A 9032-nucleotide genomic window follows, 5' to 3' on the forward strand; every position below is an offset into this window, starting at 1 on the left:
TGAAGTAAGGGAGATCCCATAAGCATGACTTGTGAGTCCAGGCGTGTTCCGTATTATACCCTTTGAAGTATCCTGGACGCAAAGGATCAGGCTCGAGAGCGTTTAACTGATCAAGGGTCTGTTGGCCTCTCAACGCAGCTGGTGCAGTGTTTTTGACAACTCTACCTTTGATGAAATTCTTCTTGTCTTTTCTGAACTTATGGTTAGGATCCAGGAATTGTCTATGCATGTCGAAGCAAGAATACTTGCGACCAGCCTGCAGCCAACGGAACTGAAGAGTTGCCTTGCATGTGGTGCATGGGAACCTTCCATGCACACACCAGCCAGCGAATAGCGCAAACGCCGGATAATCATGCGTCGAGTACATGTACCACACATGCATTTTGAAATTTGTTTTGGTAGCCGCGTCGTAGGTCTTGATCCCATTATCCCAGGCTTCTTGCAACTCATCCTTAAGCGGCTGCATGTACACATTCATATTCTTCCCCGGATAGTTGGGCCCTGGAATTATCAACGTCAGGAAAATGTTCTTTCTTTTCATAATCTCTCCGGGTGGCAAATTTAGTGGAATGACAAATACAGGCCAACAACTGTATTGTGCTACCGTCATACCATACACATTGAACCCATCCGTGCTGATGGCAACTCTAGGTTGCGTTGGATCTTCCGATTTATCCTTATGTAATGCACCGAGGTGCCTCCAAGTAAAACCATCTGAAGTGTGTACCAGCATCTTGTTCCCATCCGCATCTAGTTCGGTTCTTTTGCCATATTTGTGCCATGTCATCTGTCTGGGCGTCTCTTCGACCATGAAAACACGTTGAAGGCTTGGTACGATTGGCAGATATCGAAGAACACTAATGGGGATTTTGGTCTGATTCTTCTCACCCATGGCGTTTTCTACCACAATATACCTCGAAGAATTGCAAATGGGGCAATAGTTCAAGGCCGCATACTCAAGCCTAAATAAGGCGCATCCATTCTCACAGGCATGTATCTTCTCATAGGGCATCTTAAGTACACGGAGGATTTTCTCTGACTGGTACAGGTGTGCAGGCAGTACATGGCCTTTGGGTAGAAAGCGTCCAAATATCGTCATCATCGCGTCGTAGCATTCTCTGCCTAGGTTGAATTGAGCCTTCAGAGCCATTACTTGCGCGATGGCATCCAGCTGACAAAGCTCAGTCTGCTCGTGGAGAGGACGTTTTGAAGACTCCAGCATTTCATAGAAGGCCTTTGCAGATTCCTCCATCTCATCGTCCGAATCACGAGCATCATCAAAGTCTTGCACCATGTCTTCAATCCCGGTACCATGCTCATCGGTGCGACAACGAATCACCTCAGCTCTGGCACGTTGGTCAGACTCACCATGAAAAGTCCACACCTTATAATTAGGCGTAAAACCCCACTTCTGCAGGTGTTTACCCATTTCAAACTCTGTTTGCTTTTTCCAGTTGTCGCAGTTGGGACAGGGGCACCATGTTTTATGCTGGCCATTTGCAAATGTGGCTCTCACAAACCCCCTTGTTTTTGTTAACCATTCATGGGTCATGTCTTTCTCACTAGGGTGACTAGTGTACATCCAAGCACGATCACTCATGTTGCCTAGCTACCTATGGGGGCACAAGAAATAAATATATAATTCATCATATATATTCATACGCTAATCAAGTTTGTCATTTTTATTACGTCCATGCAACCTACACGCTAATAGGTAAAGATAGGTCCTAATCCCACCCGAGTATGTGTAGACTGGGTTCGTTTTCCCATGCTCTGCTCCAGATGCGACGCAGAATTTCGGCAGCACCTCCCCGCTGTTCTCCTGATACACGTCTCGGCAATAAGCTGAGAGGATGTGTACCCGGAGAACAACAGGGGAGGCACTGACGAAATTCCGCGTCGGATCCGGAGCACAACATACGGGAAAACAAACCCAATCTACACATACTCGGGCTGTCCATGGATAATGTTGGACAATTCGAAAGGATGGCGGTTATAAATATGCAAAGAAATGCATATTTATAGATGTCGCCCTTTCGAACAGGAGACGCATACTGGTCACGCATACTCATGATTGAAGAAACCTATAGCTAGCAAGTTTCATCGCCACGAAGACCGGGCAGAGCAAATTAAGGGGGTAGGGGGAGAAGTCATTTGTGCTCACCAACAAACGCAAGGGCGGAGTTCGTCCAACGCACGTGGAGGTCGTCGAACAACTGCACATTCAAATTCACAAGATCAACACAAATACGATGTTTTTATAATTAACATAATCAGAAAATATGTGACCTAACTCATAATTTATAAAATTATGACCCCGTGGGCCTCTAGAAGGCCGAAAAGCACCTTCTCGTTCAACAGAAGGCAGAAGAGGTGTCGGGGGTCGGGGCTTAGTGGCGTCGGGAGTCAGTGTCGTCGAGGGTCGGTGATGTCGGGTGTTGGTGGTCGGGAGTCGGGTTAAATGCGTCGATGGTCGGGGGTCAGTGTCATCGGGGGTCGAGGGTCACTAGCGTCGGGGGTTGGGGTCTTTTCGATCAACAAGAGGCCAAAGAGGTGTCGGGGGCCCGGGGTTGGGGGTTAGTGGCGTCGGGGGTCGAGGGTAGGGGGTCGGGGGTCGAGGGTCAGTGGCGTCGGGGGTCGGGGGTCGGGAGTCGGGGGGTTGGAGGTCGGGGGTCGGGGGTCAGTGGTGTCGGGCGTCCGGAGTTGGGGGTCGGGGGTCAGTCGTGTTGGGCATCGGGGGTCGGGGGTCGGGAGTCGGGTGTCAGTGACGTCGGGGGTCGCGGGTCGAGGGTCGGGGGTTGGTGGCGTCGGGCGTCGAGGGTTGGTGGCGTCGGGCGTCGGGGGTCGAGAGTCGGGTGTCGGGGGTCAGTGGTGTCGGGTGTCGGGGGTCGGGAGTCGGGTGTCAGTGGCGTCGGGGGTCGGGGGTCGAGGGTCGAGGGTTCGTGGCATCGGGCCTTGGGGGTTGGTGGCGTCGGGCGTCAGGGGTCGTGGGCGGGGGGTCGGGGGTCGGGGTCCTTTTCTTTCTTCTTCTCCTCGCTCCTCTTTTTCTTCTTCTTCTTGTATATCCCTTGTGACCTCACTCGGCCTCCATAACTCTAACTTTCTATTAACCCCCGTTACTAGAAATGGAAACTATCTAGAATCTAGTGTTTTTTTTAGATTTTTGCTTTCCTCCTTGAAAGAAGAGACCACCATTGCAAAAGCACAAAGAAGCAACCGATGCATATATCTCGGGATAACTTTCATTTCTTATATGTGCCACCGGAATTTTCTATTTTCCAAATGTTGCGTCCATGACAAGGCGGGGCCGGGCCCACCTGTCATCGACACGGCGAGTGGCATGTATGTATCCTGTGGCAGCAGATTACTAAATTAATGGACAACACATCATCTTGGATTAATCACTTTTGCTTTGATATGATTTAATTAAGGTTAGTGGGAAGAAAGAAAAAGGCCTAGCTAGGAGACTGAATCATCTCTTGTTCTGATCAGAAAATGTACATAAACCTCAGATCCAAATGGACTCCCATGGTTCATGGATTCATCGTCTAAAGCTATCTAGAGTCAGGTACAAGGAAACTTCATCGTCACATGCACTGAAATGAAAAAAAGAAAGAAAAAAAATTGAACTCACCAGGGAAGTTGCCGCGGGAGGGGTGTGGCCGCGGGGAGGGGGTGGACGCAGGGAGGGGTGTCGCCGCCAGGAGGGTTGTGGCCGCAGGGAGGGGGTGGCCGCAGGGAGGGGTCACCGGGAGGGGTGTGGCCACGAGGAGGGGGTGGCCGCAGGGAGGGGTCGCTGCGGGGAGGGGTGTGGCCACGGGGAGGGGGTGGCCGCGGGGAGGGGCCGGGGTGGCCGCGGGGAGGGGGTCGCCGCAGGGAGGGGAGCGCCGCGGGGAGGGGGTCGCCGGTGGGAGTGAGGGGGTGCGGCGGCGGGGGCGAGTGACAGTGAGCGCGAGGGGGAGAGAGACAGTACTGTGGGGGGACAGAGAGAGACAGTGAGCGCGAGGGGGAGAAGACGGCCGTTACACGGTCGGCCCCTTTGCCGTCCACCCCCCGACGGCAAAGGCCCCAACGGCACACGGCAAAGGCCGACAAACGGCAAAGCTAGCCTTCCGTCGGGCACGGCAGGCATGGGACCCACCCATGCTCTTTGTCGTCTGCCCTTGGTCCCTTTGCCGTCCGCTGGCAGACGGCAAAGGGCCGACACATGGCAAACAGTATTTTTGCCATCTGTCAGCCCTTTGCCGTCCGCCTTGTGTCAACTGACGGCAAAGAGGTCCTTTGCCATCAGCCAGCAGACGGCAATGACATCGCTGACGGCTAAGAACTGGATTCCAGTAGTGTATGAAGGATGTCTTTTCCTGATCCGCTACCGCCATCTTTATCTGGTGGTATCCTGAGTAGGCGTCCAAGAAGCACAGACGTTCGCATCCCGTCGTCGAGTCAATGATTTGATCAATGCAAGGAAGGGTGAACGGATCCTTTGGGCAGGCTCTATTAAGGTCCGTGTAATCAATGCAGATGCGGAAAGTGTCATTCTTCTTGAGTACTAAGACCGGGTTAGCCAGCCACTCCGGGTAAAAACCTCGATGATGAAACCGGCGGCAAGGAGCCGGGCCACTTCTTCTCCAATCGCCTTACGGCGTTCTTCGTTAAACCGGTGGAGGTACTGCCGCACCGGCTTAAACTTGGGGTCAGTATTGAGATGGTGCTCAGCGAATTCTCTCGGTACGCCCGGCATGTCACAAGGTTTCCATGCAAATATGTCCCGATTCTCACGGATTAATTCGATGAACGCGCTTTCCTATTTAGGGTCAAGACCTGCCCCAATAGTGAACTGCTTGGTTGAGTCGCCTGGTGTAAAATCAAGGACCTTGGTGTTGTCTGCTGGTTTGAACTTGAGGGGCGGCTCAGAATCGACCGTCGGCTTTTTGAGTGGCGTCATGTGTGCCGGGTCGACGCGGGATTGGTGAAACTTAAGCTCCTCGGCCACGCAAGCTGACTCGGCATAGGCGGCATCTCCTTCCTCGCATTCTTGGGCTATCTTTCTATCGCCGTGGATGGTGATGGGACCCTTGGGTCCAGGTATCTTGAGCTTGAGATAAACATAACATGGGCGGGCCATGAACTTGGCGTAAGCCGGTCGTTCGAACAGCATGGTAGGGACTTTTCATCTTGACCACTTCGAACAAGAGAGACTTGCTCCTGTAGTTTGACTCCGTGCCAAAAGCCACACTAAGTTTAATTCGCCCAATGGGGTATGCCGACTTACCATGCACAATACCGTGGAAGACCGTGGACGACGGCATCAGGTCCTTCTCGAGGAGGTTCATCCGCCGAAAAGTGTTGAAGTATAAGATGTTGATGCTGCTACCCCCGTCCATAAGGACTTTGGAGAGGGTGTATCCTCCGACTTGAGGAGCCACGACCAGGGCTAAGTCGCCAGGGTTGTCGACCCAGGGCGGATGGTCCTCCCGGCTCCACGTTATGGGTTGCTCCGACCAGTGAAGGTATCGAGGAAGCACCGGCTCAGCTACAAAAGTTCTGTGTTTTACCTTGCGATCCCGTTTACAGGTGTTAGTGGTGAACACATGGTACTACCCGCTGTTCAACTGCTTGGGGTTGTTTTGGAACCCGCCCCGATGCTCCTGTCGATGGGGGTCTCCCTGCGGGTGAGGTTGTTGGAATATTCCTGGTGGGTGATATTGCTGGTTATGGACTTGGTATTGACCGCCATTGTGATGTGACCCGCCCTGTGGTCCTTGGTTGGCGAAGCCCCCAAAGGTGGCCTGTCGTGACCCGGACGGGCCGGGTTTCTCCTGCCGCTGACCCTGCTTGCCACCTTGGCTTCTTTTGAGCGCCTCAGCCCAGAACTCTTGCATCACATAGCAATCTTCCCATGAGTGAGTCGCCGGTCCATCAGCTGTAGTGTGCTGTGGGCACGGGCCCTTAAGAATTTCATGGTAATTACGCGGTTTCTTCCACCTGAAGCCCCGTCTCTTCTGACGTGGGTTTGAATTGCCAGTATTAGTATTAGCTACAAACTCTACAGGACCCTCCTGCTGCCGCTTCTTGCCGTGCCCGCCATGGTGGTTATTCCCCCGGTTCCGGAACTGGGATTGGCCCTTTTGCAACTCGCCCTTGCGGGTAGCTCCGGCTTTGTCGTCGCCCTCCCCGGGATACTTTGTGTCATCCGACTCAACATATCTGGTAAGGGCGTCCATCAGCTCGCCCATGTCCTGCACCTTCCGCTTGAGCCTCCCTAGTTTCAGCACCAGAGGCTCGTAGTGGCAATTTTTCTCCAGGATCAACACCGCCTGAGCCGCCGGAATTCCTTCCGATGAATGAATAACCTCCGCAACTCGCTGGATCTAGTGGTGGGCCGACTCATCCGACTGCTGAACGTAGTGCTGTAAGTCGACGATGGTCATCGGGCATTTGCATGTTCCTCTGAAGTTCTTGATGAAGCGCTCCTTCAGCTCCACCCAGGTGTTGATAGAGTTAGGCGGCAGATTTTTCAACCAGGTGTGGGTCGTCCCTTCGAGCATCATCGTGAAGTACTTCGTGCAAACCGCCTCGCTAACGTCTAGCATATCCATCGCGAGCTCATAGCTCTCGATCCATGACCCGGGCTTGAGATCTGGCGAGTAATTGGGAACCTTCCTGGGTCCTTTGAAGTCCTTGGGCATGCGCTCGTTGCGCAAAGCTGGCGCGAGACATGATACTCCAATGTGCTTGCCTCCACCATCCAGAGGCGCGGGCGTTGGTGGTACGTAAGACGGATAGACGTGACCCGCCATGGCCGTTGGCTCCATGTGCCGCGCGGTTCGTACTGCGTCCACAATGTCCTGAGCCCGTGTGTCGGGCATCCCAAGCAGATCATGTTGGGTGAGCCGCTGTGGCCCACTGGTTGCTGCGGGGAAATCCTCATGGCGGCTTCTGGTGTGACTCGCCTAAGGCGTGGAGTGGAGCCGATCACGTCTATGGGAATACTGCGCGTGTTGGACCACTGCCTTTTTCGGCATCTCGATGGCGTTTCTAGCTTCTATCTCGGCTGGGGTGTTTCCATAAATCGGAAGAGACTCTAGGTGGCGGGTCGTGGCCAGCACGTTATCTACGGGGTTAGAGAAGTGACCCCATGGTGTCTGGAATCGATGATCTCTTCGTCACCTCCATAAACAAGAAATATTTCCTTAGTCCTTTTCAGGTACTTCAGAATATTCTTGACCGCCGTCCAGTGATCCACTCCTGGATTACTTTGAAATCTGCATGCCATACTTATGGCCAAGCTGACGTCTGGTCTAGTGCACGACATTGCATACATGATAGAACCTATGGCTGAAGCATAGGGGACGGAACTCATTTGTTCTCTATCTTCCGTAGTTGTTGGGCACTGAGTCTTACTCAATTTTATACCTTGTAACACTGGCAAGAACCCCTTCTTGGACTGTTCCATTTTGAACTTCTTCAAAACTTTATCAACGTATGTGCTATCAGGTGTCTTGATCTATCCCTATAGATCTTAATGCCTAGAATCTAAGCAGCTTATCCTAGGTCCTTCGTAGAGAAACTTTTATTCAAGTAATCCTTTATGCTCTCCAAAACTCCATGTTGTTTCCAATCAGCAATATGTCATCCACATATAATATTAGAAATGCCACAGAGCTCCCACTCACTTTCTTGTAAATACAAGATTCTCCAACCACTTGTATAAACCCAAATGCTTTGATCACCTCGTCAAAGCGCTTATTCCAACTCCCAGATGCTTGCACCAGTCCATAAATGGATCGCTAGCGCTTGCATACTTTGTTAGCATTCTTTGGATTGAAAAAATGTTCGGTTTGCATCATATATAACTCTTCCTTAAGAAAACCTTTAAGGAACGCCGTTTTGACATCCATCTGCCATATTTCATAATCGAAGAATGAAGCTATTGCAAACAGGATTCGGACGGACTTAAGCATCGCTACTGGTGAGAACGTTTCATCGTAGTCAACTCCTTGAACTTGTGAAAACCCCTTTGCCACAAGTCGAGCTTTATAAATGGTCACATTACCGTCCGCGTCCATCTTCTTCTTAAAGATCTATTTATTCCGAATAGCCTTGCGGCCTTCAGGTAATACTTCCAAAGTCCACACTTTGTTTTCATACATAGATCCTATCTCGGACTTCATGACCTCCAGCCATTTGTTGGAATTCGGGCCCACCATTGCTTCTTCAAAATTCGTAGGTTCATTGTTGTCTAACAACATGATTGATAAGACAGGATTACCGTACCTCTCATGAGTAGTACGTGATCTTGTCGACCTGCGAGGTCCGATAGGAACTTGATCCGAAGTTTCACGATCATCATCATTAACTTCCTCCTCAATCGGTGTCGCTTCGACAAAGGTTTCCCCCTGTCTTGCGCCACCATCTAGAGGGATTAGATGTTCGACAACCTCATCAAGTAATATCTTCCTCCCACTCAATTATTTCGAGAGAAACTCCTTCTCAAGAAAAGCTCCGTTCTTATCAACAAACACTTTGCTCTCGGATTTGAGATAGAAGGTGTACCCAACTGTCTCCTTTGGGTAACCTATGAAGACGCACTTTTCCACTTTGGGTTCCATCTTTTCAGGCTGAAGCTTTTTGACATAAGCTTCACATCCCCAAACTTTAAGAAAAAACAATTTTGGTCTTTTGCCATACCACGGTTCTTATGGTGTCGTCTCAACGGATTTTGATGGTGCCCTATTTAAATTGAATGCAGATGTCTCCAATGCATAACCCCAAAACGATAACGACAAATCGGTAAGAGACACCATAGATCGCACCATTTCTAACAAAGTACGATTACGACGTTCGAACACACCATTACGTTGTGGTGTTCCAGGCGGTGTCAACTGTGAAACAATTCCACATTGTCTTAAGTGAGCACCAAACTTGAAACTCAGATATTCACCCCCACGATCAGAACGTAGGAACTTTATCTTCTTGTTACGATGATTTTCAACTTCACTATGAAATTGCTTGAACTTCTCAAACGTTTT

Source organism: Hordeum vulgare, chromosome 1H (assembly GCF_904849725.1).
Source record: "Hordeum vulgare subsp. vulgare chromosome 1H, MorexV3_pseudomolecules_assembly, whole genome shotgun sequence".
Taxonomy (NCBI): domain Eukaryota; kingdom Viridiplantae; phylum Streptophyta; class Magnoliopsida; order Poales; family Poaceae; genus Hordeum; species Hordeum vulgare.